The sequence below is a fragment of the Zalophus californianus genome, chromosome 2 (assembly GCF_009762305.2).
Source record: "Zalophus californianus isolate mZalCal1 chromosome 2, mZalCal1.pri.v2, whole genome shotgun sequence".
Lineage (NCBI taxonomy): Eukaryota > Metazoa > Chordata > Mammalia > Carnivora > Otariidae > Zalophus > Zalophus californianus.
In genome coordinates this window covers 174,804,834-174,817,279 of record NC_045596.1, presented here as the reverse complement: position 1 = coordinate 174,817,279, position 12,446 = coordinate 174,804,834, and the positions used below count along the sequence as shown (strand labels likewise).

The following is a 12,446-nucleotide window of genomic DNA, read 5'->3' as shown; positions in this document are numbered from 1 at the left end:
TTGAAAAATCTTTCCCTATTTATCTATGCTTCTCTAACATAAATCAACTTTCCATATGTGCATGAATTCTAGGTTCTCAGATCTGTTTTACTGGTTGGTGTCTTTCTGTATTCCTACACCAACATGATACCACAGTAATTGATATATGTTTGGACATAACCGAAAGAAAAGAAAAAACAAATCTTGTTCTTCTGAAGCACCTTTGCTTTTACATACATATTTTAAAAGGTTTGTCTAATAAGAAATCTTGTTTAGGTTTTAAATGAAAATTTACTGAAGCTACCACTGGATCAAGGACATTGTTTTACTAGTCTTCCTATCTTAAACACAGGCTATCACCCCACTTAGTCATATCATTAATATCTTTCAATAAAGCCTTATTTTTTCCATGAGGGTCTAACATGTTTTAAAGAATTTATTCTAAGTTCTTCATAATTTTAAAATTACTACACGTGATCTTTTAAAAAAAGTTTTATTTATTCACTGCTAATGTTTAAAATGGCATTTGGGATGATAGTAATAATGACTAACATTCATCTGTAACACTTATTAGGAATTAGACACTTATCTAAGTGCTTTAAATATATATTGACCCATTTAATCATCGTATCCCTATGAAATACGCTTATTTTATTTTTTAAAGATTTATTTATTTATTTGAGAGAGCGAGAATGAGAGAGAGTAAATGAGAGGGGGGAGGACTACAGGGAGAAGCAGGCTCCTCGCTGAGCAGGGAGCCTGACGTGGGACTCCATCCTGGGACTCCAGGATCATGACCTGAGCCGAAGGCAGTCACTTAACCAACTGAGCCACCCAGGCGCCCCAAGATACCCTTATTTTAAATTAATGTGCCCAAGGACACATAGCTAGGAAATGTTTGTTGAATCTGGAATTCAAAGCCAGGCAGTCCGGCATCAGAGTAAATGCACTCAAACACTAGGCAAAATGACCTTCAGTGAAATTGGTTTCTACACATTGACTACCCAGAAACCTTGTTAAGCTCCTATTAATTCTAATAACTTGTCTTCATAAACAACCATATCCTCTCCAAATGATGAAGGGCATATAATAACGATTTTCAGTTTATTTCTTTTTTCCCAATTACTGTAACATTTTTTTATTTCTTATGTCTGCCTTACTGGGCAGGCTGGGAGTTCTAACGTATGTCAAATATAAATGATAATGTCAGGTGCCTTGGTCTTTTCCCTGAACTTAAAGGGAATGTTTTAAATCTTTACAACTAAATGATAAATTCTATTTTTTTGAAAGACCTGCTGTATCTGGTTAAATTTTCCTGGGTATAAAATTCTAGACTGACTGCCATTTTCTCTCAGCACTCTTAAGATATCATCCCACTACTTAATACCATCCACTGCTCCTATTAAGAAACCGCCTATCTAATTGTCACTCATTTACTGGCAAATCTTTTTTCTCTGACAGCTTTTAAAAATCTTTGTCTCTGGTGTTCTGCCTTTTCTTTCTTTTTTTAAAAAATGTTTTATTTATTTATTCATGAGAGTCAGAGAGAGAGAGAGAGGGAGAGGGAGAGGGAGAAGCAGGCTCCCCACTGAGCAGGGAGCCTGATGCGCGGCTCGATCCTAGGGCCCTGGGATCATGACCTGAGCCGAAGGCAGACGCTTAACCATCTGAGCCACTCACGCGCCCCTGCATTTTCATTATAACATTCTAGTGTTAGTATATCATGGGCTTCTTGTATTTAAGGTGTGGTATATCTTTGACACGTATGTGAAATTCTCTGCAACTTTATCTTTGAATATTGTGGCACTGTTCTATTTCCTTAGAACTTCTAGTTACCTATGTGCAAACTTCTACCTTTATTCTTCATGTTTCTTAACCTCTAATTCATGTATTTCATCTTTTTCCTAGGTTGAATTCTCAATAAAGTTGATTTAAAATATTTAACACACACATACACACACATTTAAAAAAGAGTGATAGCGTATCTGAGTTGTCTGCTTTAAAATTATCCAGTTTATAAATGCTGAACTTTGAAAATGGGTACCTGGGGTTCATTATAGTATTCTATTTTCATATATGTTAGAATTTTCCATGATAAAAATAGAAGTATAAGAGTGTTTGGCTAAATATGCATAAATTATTTTTAAAAGATAACATTAGCTGTCTATGGAGAAAGGAATACTAGGTGGTTTACAAATGGGGAGGAGAGAGATTTATCAGTTTATATCTTTATTACCTTAATTTTTATCTTCACAAATTTATAAACTCTTCATAATGAAAATAATCTGCTCACTATTGCAACAAAAAATATGAAATACCTAAGAATAAAGTTAAGAAATGGTCTGGGCTGATACGAAGACTTCTAAAAAACTGAGGGTCATAAAAGATTTGTTTAAGGAGGGAACAGGCATAATTTATTATTGAGAAGGACTAGTTATTATTGTGAAATGCAAAATCTTCCTACATTAAGTCCCAAAAGTTGATTCAATCCTGAAGTTGGCAAAAATAATACTAAAGGTTATATGGAAAAAGAAACATAATCAAGGAAATTTGAGAAAGTAACTGGAGGAAGAAAACTGGCACTATTAAATATTATAATTTAATAATTACAGCAATTTTAATTAGCTGGGTATACGATCACTCAATTAAATTTAGGTTTTATTAATAAGAAAGAGGACAGTAATAGGCAACTTTAAAACTATGATTATTGAGACAAAAATAAACAATGGAACACCACAGTCAGAAAAAACACCAAAAAATCCCCAGAATTTTGAAGATGTTAATACTGGTATTTCAGATCAGTGGGGAATCTATGGTATTTAAACAGTACCTAGTCATATGGAAAACAAGAACACAAAAGTTAAAACTACAATGAAGTGTATTTTTTCCATACCTCTCAGATCAGAAAATATTAAAGTCTGACAATATCAAATGCTAAAAAAGGTGCAGAGCAACCAGAACTCTCATATACTTCTGGTGATTGTGTAAACTGGTAGTCACTTTAGAAAACAATTAGGCATTATCTTGTAAAGTTGATGTGCATTACCTTCTGACCTAGCAACTCCATTCTCTAGGTATAAATACTCAAGCATCAATTCACAAAGTGTGATCTGAAAATTTCTGAGGGTCCCCAAGAGCATTTCGAAGTATCAGCAAGGACCGCTTTTCCAACTATGTATCTGTGAGGTCATATTTCTTCATATTTTTCAACCAAAACAACAAAAACTGCAGAAGCAGGTGTTGGAATTCACCTGACTCTATTAAGCCTAATTTGCAATAATGGAAAACAACAGCACTCTTCTTTGGGAAATAGTTATTTTTCTTTAAAACATTATTTATAGTAACATGTGATGAATGTGTTATTTCTAAATGAAAAATTAATACGTTAAAACATTTCTTGGTTTTAACTTGGTACAGTAAACATTAAGAGATGTAATCCTCATTAACAAAAGTTCATTAGGTCTTAAATTTGAAGGGTGATGAAAGGGACCATGTATAAAGAATATATTTGGTTTTGTCTTGGCAAAGAGCTTCAAAAACCCTTGGAATTTCCTGAATGACAGGAGTGATTTTGTTATGCTGAAAGGTGACCCTTCATAGCTTCAGAATGGGGGCTGGTCACCAGAAAGACCACATATGTGATTAGAGAGTTGGAACTTTCAGTTGCTCCACCTGGGAAAAGGGCAGGAGAATGAGTTCAGTCATATGTCCAATGATTTAATTAACTGTGCCTCCTTAATGGAACCCCAATAAACACTAAACACTAAAGCTCAATGATACTTATTGATTGGTGAACACACTAATGTGCTGGAAGGCTGATGCTTCCAGACTCCATGGAGAGAGGACATGGAAGCTGTGTTCAGAAACCTCCCAGACCTCACTCTATGTATGTCCCTGTAATAAAACTGTAATTGTAAGTACAGTGCTTTCCTGAGTTGTGTGTTATTCCAGTGAATTACTGAAACTGAGGGGTTCACGGGAGCCCTTGAATTTTTAACCAGTTGGTCACAGGTGTGGATGGCTTGGGAAACACTTGTGACTGGCATCTGAAGTAAGGGCAGTTTTGTGGAAGACTAAGCTCTTAACTTGTGGAGTCTGCCACTAAGTCCAGGTGGTTGGGGGTGGGGTGTGTTATGTGTGTTTAGAGAGGGGGAAGAGAGAGTGAGTGAAAGAGAGAGACAGAGAGAGAAAGAAGGGAGGTAGGGGCAGAGGGAGAGAGAAAGAATCCCAAGCAGACTCCAGGTCCAATGCAGAGCCCAATGTGGGGCTTGATTTCACAGTCCTGAGATCACGAGCTGAGCCAAAATCAAGAGTCAGATGATTAACCAACTAAGTCATCCAGATGCTGGTGGTTAGTGTTTGAACTGGATTGCATTACACTGCAGTTAGGGTGGAAACAGCAAATTTAAAAACCCAAATCTCTGAGAACAATTACCCCAAAGAAGCTCTTGTACGTGTATACTTAAAGGCAAATAGAGGAGTGTTCAATGCAGCACTGTTACTGAACAACTGAAATGTCCATCACTGACCAGCAAAGTGGAAAAACTGTAGTATACAACATGTCTGGAAATACAACATGAATGAAAATGAACTACAGCTATATGAAACATAATGTCAAAACAAGTTGTGAAAGATTAAAGTATGATGCCATTTATATAGAGTTAAAAAAATGTAAAACTGAACAATTTAGAAAAGAAGAAATAGGAGCTCCTGAGTGGCACAGTCGATTAAGCATCTGACTCTTGGTTTTGGCTCAGGTTGTGATCTCAGGGTCATGGGATGGAGCCCCATGTCGGGCTCCACTCTCAGCATGGAGTCTGCTTAAGATTCTCTCTCCCTCTTCCTTTGCCCCTCCCCCCTGCACTCTAAAGTAGATAAATAAATCTTAAAAAAAAGAAGAAGAAGAAGAAATGTGAGAGCAGGCAAGTCATCAGCTTGGTGTATAGCAACCTTGGTTAGTTTCAACAGAAAACTTTCAATTCTATACCAGATGAACTAAGTGAGGCTAGAAAAAAAAATACAAACAGAAGGGTTTAGACAAATTTGTGCTTAACAGATCTACAGTAATATCCTCCCTCTTTCTTACCACTCATTCATGGGGCTTCATTATATACACATGATCGATGACTGATAAAATTATTGTATTATATCATTTCTAGGAAACATATTTTTTCCAAATTTCAATGTTGCTCAATCAGGACATTTGTCAAAATCAATATGAATTTTAATATACTATTATCGCCCCCACCAAAGATTACTAAGTTGATAGATCTTATAACAAATGGCAATCTACAACAGAAAAAAAACAGACGTTATACAACTGAGTGGCAGCTGAATATTGTCCAAAAAATGTGACCACCAAAATTTTACTATTTTTCAATAATCCTAATACTTTCCATTTACCATTCCATACTGTAACTATGTTTATAAACTATGTTTATAAATTTCCTAAAGTATCATACTGGCACTCATCCTGACCTAATACCTAGCCCATTACTAACAAAGAAAACAGGCCTTCATGTTTCAGGAGGAACTTGAACAACCAAAATTATATTATTATATTAAAATTTGGCTTTAAATGATTTAAGCGAGTTTAACATTTTTTTATCAATCTGAATTCTTAACTTTATTAAAAAAGTAACCATAAATTTAAAAACAGTATTAAATAGACTCTGTTCATCCTAACTGGAACCATCTCAGTATTCTAAAACTCATTGATCTCGTGAAATGTAGAGGTGGTGAGATCAAATCTCTAATTATACCACTGTTACTGGATTATATGATAACCTAATCAATAAACAAAGGATACTTCGATCAAATATTGTTTTTGATAGTTTTGGCTATAGTCACCGCTGAATATGAAATTGGTATAAATAGAGACGGGGATTGTGTAACCAGAATGCCACTGTTCTTACTGGTAAGATAGAAGTTTCACAACTCAGGTAACACCAGGAAAAAGAGGGCTGGGGTAGAAAGTTACAGAATCCTTAGCTCTTTTACGCTGCTTGGATTGCATAATATCGGTACTTCGGTAAGAGAAAGTCATTTGCACGAATGCAAGGTCTAAGATACTTGTATATATTTAACATATACCCTTTCTTAGAAAGCTACTGGAAGATGTGCTTTGGCGAAGAAAAAAAAAAGACTGAATCTAAAATGGGATAAAAAAAATGAATGGATCCAACACAGGACAAGTGACCCTAGGACGGATGAAAGTAGCACACAATTTATAGGAAATCATCAGTCTAGACTGATGCAGGGAAATGGAGGGCTCTAAAACAGAATTCTCCATACACCTGAAACTAATATAACATTGTATATCAACTATACTTCAATTAAAAAAGAGAATTCTCCAGGTTAAAAAGAAAAAGGAACTTATATATCTTAGCACCCAAAAATCCATTAATGACAAGTACTAGCACATTTGCAGAAAAAAATATAAAATTTATACAAAAGCAGGCTAAAAAAGCAATTATTAATTCTAAGGGAAAAAGTTACAGTCACAGATTTATCTATTTATTTTAGAGAGAGAGTATGCACATGCAAGAGCAGGAGGCACAGAGGGAGAGGGAGGAGAATCTCAAGCAGACTCAGAACTAAGCACAGAGCCCAACGCAGGGCTTGATCTCATGACCCTGAAATTACCTTGACCGAAACCAAGAGTTGGATGCTTAACCAACAGCACCACCCAGGTGCTCCTCATGGAAATGATTTTGAATGTGTTCCCTCTATTCCATTATTTGTAAGATTTTGATAAAGATTGTCATTATTTTTTTTAAATGTTTGGTAGAATTCACCAATGAAAGCACATGGTCTTGGGCTTTTCTATGCTAGGAGATTTTTGATTCTCAATTCAACTTTCATTCTTGTTATTGTTCTAAGAAGATATCCTATCTCTTGGATTCAAGATTCATGATTCAGTCATGGTAATTTGTGCATTTTTAGGAATTAACTGTTTTTTTTTCCCTAAGTTATATGATTTGTTAGCATATAATTGTTTTTTTGTTTTTAAAGCTTTTAATTTTTTTAGTAATCTCTATACCCAATGCAGGGCTCGAATTCACAATCTTGAGATCAAGAGTCGTACACTCTTATGGGGCGCCTGGGTGGCTCAGTCATTAAGCGTCTGCCTTCGGCTCGGGTCGTGATCCCAGGGTCCTGGGATTGAGGCCCGCATCGGGCTCCCTGCTCCACGGGAAGCCTGCTTCTCCTCTCTCACTCCCCCTGCTTGTGTTCCCTCTCTCGTTGTGTCTCTCTGTCAAATAAATAACATCTTAAAAAAAAAAAAAAAAAGTTGTACGCTCTTCTGAGCCAGTCAGGTGCCCCAGTATATAATTGTTTATAGTAACGTTATCACACTATGTATTATCTGTTGTGTTGTTTTCTCTTCCATTTCTCATATTGGTTTTTTAATCTTCTCTCTGTGATTTTTTAGATTTTATTTTTAAGTAATCTCTATACCCAACTTGGAGCTCAAACTTACAACCCAGAGATCAAGAGTCGCATTCTCTACTGAGCCAGCCAGGCACTCCTTTCTTAGTTAATACAGTTAAAGCACTGCCAATTTTATTTTTTTTTAAAAAAACTGGTCATTACTTTCAATGTTATGTTGTTATTTATTTCTGACTTTTCTTTGTTATTTCCTTCTTCTACTAAATTAGAGCAAAATTTCTTCTTTCCCTAGTTCCTTTTAAATGGTGCCAACATAAATGGTTATATACTTGAAATGAAATAAGATCCTGAGAACATAATATAAAATTTCAAGTTGGATATGAATATACAGTATAATCATTCATGACACGCTCTAGCAATACTGGGCATTTCAGGGGAAAGGAAATCTAGAACCTTAGGAAAATTATTAATGAAATAAGTGACTAGGAGCAAATTTAGCTTCAATCCTGATACAAAGTATGCCAAAAGAAGCTGGTAAAAAGGACACCTGGGTGGTTCAGTTGGTTAAGCGCCTGCCTTCGGCTCAGGTCATGATCTTGGAGTCCCGGGATCGAGTTCCGCATTGGGCTCCCTGCTCGGCGGGGAGTCTGCTTCTCCCTCTGACCCTCTTCCCTCTCGTGCTCTCTATCTCTCATTCTCTCTCTCTCAAATAAATAAATAAAATCATGTGCTCGCTTCGGCAGCACATATACTAAAATCAAATAAATAAATAAAATCTTTAAAAAAAAAGCTGGTAAAAAAAATACAATGGTTAAAGAGAAATAGATTACAATGAAGCTAAAAAAGCACAATAGGAAAGATGGAATGGGAGGCACACTGAGGGATTGCAGTCAAAAAGATAAAGAGGGGTGCCTGGGTGGCTCAGTCAGTTGAGCGTCTGACTCTTGATCTCAGCTCAGGTCTTGATCTCGGGGTCATCAGTTCAAGCCCTGCGTTAGGCTCCATGCTGGGCATGGAGACTACTTAAAAAAAAAAAAAAAAGTTTAAAGAGAGTGTCTGCAACACTAGCACAGTGACCAGTACTGGTTTCTGGTAATGAAGAGTTTCCAAGTGGAAATGAAGCATTACACTGAGGAGGTCAAGAGCAGAAAGGTCGAGACCCATGAAAAGGAATGGGGTAGTGACAGAAAACTGGAAGGAAAAATTCCTTCTGATGTCATAATAAACAAATAGAACACTCAGAGTGAAAATATGAATACTGGAGGAATTTTCAAAGCTCTCCAATAGGTTAGGCTGAACTAACATAAAAGAGCAAGGTCATAATCAGAAGGATAGTGATCTGTATCATGAGAAGAAAAAAAGCTCATACCAAAAAAAACCATGTAGTATAATGAACACCTAACTTTACACAAACCGATTTTCAATAAATGTTAAATTAGGGAGGGGGGACTGAAGAGGTAAAGTTAAACAATACATTGTTTTTCATGGACTAGAAGCCTGTAACCCCTTGAAGGAGCAGAGAATACCTCTAAGCTGTTATCAGTAAAATCTATTAAGTAATTCTTTTGTTTCACTTACAGAATGTTGTTGACTTTTGTCTATCAATTTGGGCAGCAGCATCTGGCTGATCATCAGATCATTTCTTCTTATTGATTTCAGATGCAACATCTATGTAGCCTTACTTGCAACACATATCCCATTAGATAAATTTATAAGTTATCCAAAGGTTTACATGTCAACACTTTATGAACACATACATTTATTTTTTATTATTTTATTTTATGTTTTGAGAGACAGCAGGCATGAGTTTGGGGGTGGCGAGGAAGAGGGAGAGAGAGAAACCTAAGCAGGCTCCACAATCAGCATGGATTCTGATGTAGGGCTCGATCCCGCAACCCCAAGACCGTTGACCTGAGCCTAAACCAAGAGTAGGATGCCCAACCGACTGAGCCACCCAGGTGCCCATACACTTCGTGAACACATACATTTAAAGAAAGTTCAATTTCATCACCGTAGTGACTCAGGAAATTCTATCCTTAACTCTTTCAAGTTCTTGAGGTTTGGCTTAGGAGGAGAGAGGGGCATTGGGAATGCCTAAATGGAGAAAAATGATAATCACAAGTTGCTTTTTTTTTTTTAAACTGCCCCTTAGGGGCACCTGGCTGGCTCAGTGGGTGGAACATGCGGCTCTAGATCTTGGGTCATGAGTTTGAGCCCCATCTTGGGTGTAGAGATTGCTTAAGTAAATTTAAAAAAAACAAACAAACCTGCCCCTAAGTCTTACACACAAAAGGTAGAAATTATTAAACAAAAGACGTTTCTAGATCATCTCCATCTTCTTCATATAAAATTAATGGAAAACTTTAACAAAGGAAGCTCAAGTAGTTTTATTATACTTTTAATTTTATTTAAGATGGACATTAGGACTATCTTATTTCTTTTCTGATCATCTTGTTTATTCTGCCACTGCCAAATTTCAGAATCTTTTAGAAAGAGCACCATGTGGAGATTTGCAAATCCTTTTGGAAAAGATGAGCCATCTGTTGAGTCCTACTTCCCTTGAGGCCATTACTGTGAATCACAGAGAAGGGTTTATAATAACTACACAGTAATTCCAGTAGCTACATGGACTCACTACAGCAAGTAACAAGATTTAAAAAAAAAAAAAAAAGGAAAGAAAAAAGAAAAAAATCCAACATAATTCCCAAGAGAATAGGTCTACTCTGTTGATGCTTGTTTTACTGAGGTTTAGAAGATTTAGGCAAGAAGAACCTGTGAGCTTCTGAAAAACAGTGCGCATATCAACCACTTCTCTAGAAAGATGTGCCGTATCAAAAGAAAATGTCATACATAGAATGCAGTATTTATCTATACTCCTGGAGATTTATAGTAAAATTATACTAATTTGGATTACTAGGGTAGAATAAAATCTTACTACCTGGGGGTGAATGTAATAAATATATTATGAAATGTTAACAAATAAAAATCTGAGAATTATCAAATAAAAATTAAGAGAAGCTCTCAGATTTGTTTTGAAGGCCTTGCTAAGATTGAACAAGCAATTTTTTCCCCAAATGCAAAAAAAATCTGGAACTGATCACAGTGATTAGTTAAAATATTCACAGAAAAACATCTTAAATTCTCAGGCCCAGTTACAACTAGCTGAGGCTCACCTAGCTACAGAGTTCAAACTCCTGCAACTTAACAATCCAACTTCTCACTTTCCTTCTAAATTGTCTTTATGAAATTAGCTTGAAAAAGAATGTTTTTCAAGTATTTATGATATAGTAAAGAAAGGACTCTATACAAGACAGCAGACATGGGTTTCTTGTCCTGATTCTGCCACTGACAAAAATGTGTGCTCCTAAGCTTTACTCATCTGTGTTTCAGTAAGGCTTAAAGCTGTATTATAAACTATAAAATGTTTTGCTTCCTCCTATACCTATCCCTCTCTCTACCACTTCCAGGCTCTATTTGTTTACAATTTTACATTTGTTTACACACATGCATATGCAAAAAATAGTACAGTGTATGCAAGCTGATATCATAAAAGTGTGACAGCTTTGTAAGTTAAAGAGCCTCAATACCTCTCCTTTTATTTTAAGTATTTTTTTTTAAGATTTTTATTTATTTATTTGACAGAGAGCAAGCACAAGCAGGGGGAGCTGCAGAGGGAGAGGGAGAAACAGGCTCCCCACTGAGTGAGAAGTCTGATGCAGGACTCCATCCCAGGACCCTGAGATCAGGACCTGAGCTGAAGGCAGATGCTTAACTGAGCCACCTGGGGACCCCTGCTAACTTTTAAACTACTTAAAAAACTTATTTCCTTAGAGTACTTCTGTCTATGATTATGGCACTTTTATTTTTTAGTATATGTGCTGCCAAAACGAGCACGGCACTTTTATTTTTTAACGTCAACAGTTGGTCTAATTTCCATCCTCTGAGATGTTTTAGAATCAAGCAATATAATTTAAAACCCATCTGATTAATATGTGGGTGACCAAATGTAACAATATCACTTTTTTTTGTAGTTTTATGGTTTTATTAACACAAATAAGACATGCACACAATAACACTTTTGATTAAAAATGGAGCAGTGAAAAAAATCTGGCTCCAAAATAACTAAGTTTCTTATTCTGTTTAAGTACTAGTTCAAAGGCAATTCCAAACCTCAAAGAACACTAATGTTCTAAGCACTATCTGCATATTGCCCTGACTTTCCAATTAAATTATTCAAAAATTGAATACTTATGGTAAATTAAAGTCAATTTTCTATGGGCCAATGTTCTCCACTGGACTATAATTTACCCATTTTCGATCTCCAGCACCAATCACAGATCCTCATAAAATAAGTACCCAATAAATATTTACTGCAAAAGATACTTTAAAAAGTATTCCTCCAATGTGTGAAAAAATACACATATTCCTCACATATCTTTTTTATGGCCAAATTATTTGTAAGTCAATTATAAAGTAGATTACTGATAGTGAGTTGAAAAAAATCAATACAGTATTATAAATAACAGCAGTAGTAAAATCATTATTTGAAATACTTACCACTCCTCAATGGAATCTACCATCATACAGTTATGATCAGGATTCAGTCCATACATGAAAAATGACAAAGGAATACCTACAAAGAAAGAAAAAGGAAGACATGAAGAGAATTATGGTCAGAAGCTCCCTCCAGAATAAGCACTTTATTGTCCTCTCCATTTTTTCCCTCCTGATTTCTGCTTTCCTTTTAGTCCTGTTTCATTTGCCACATGTCTCAGTGCCTTCTCTATCACACCCTTGCATTCTTTCTCCTTCTCTTTTCTCCCTGCTCATTCTCTCTCTCAAATAAATATACAAAATCTTTTTAAAAAATTAAAATGCTACACATTCTTTAAGAAAAAGTATTTTCTTTATTAGTGAAACATCCAGCAAAACTTTGGACTGACTCTAAATTCTAGAGTTCTTCTTTTCTCCAAGTTAAGCATTCAAGAAAATTAAAAATATATTATTTTTAAAGATTTTATTTATTTAAGAGACAGAGTGCATGCACAAGTGGGGGGGCAAAGGGAGAGGGAGAA

The 12,446-nt window shown here is 35.7% G+C and overlaps 1 protein-coding gene across 4 annotated transcripts in view; it reads right to left on the bottom strand.

Annotated features, from left to right (window-relative positions):
• Positions 1-12,446, bottom strand: part of TEX15 (testis expressed 15, meiosis and synapsis associated) — a 91,314-nt gene that overhangs the window by 66,195 nt on the left and 12,673 nt on the right. For all 4 annotated transcript variants that reach the window (XM_027600420.2, XM_027600422.2, XM_027600423.2 and 1 more), the window contains exon 2: positions 11,929-12,004. The gene's annotated coding sequence lies outside the window, so the exon portion shown is untranslated. The remainder of the gene's footprint in view (positions 1-11,928; positions 12,005-12,446) is intronic.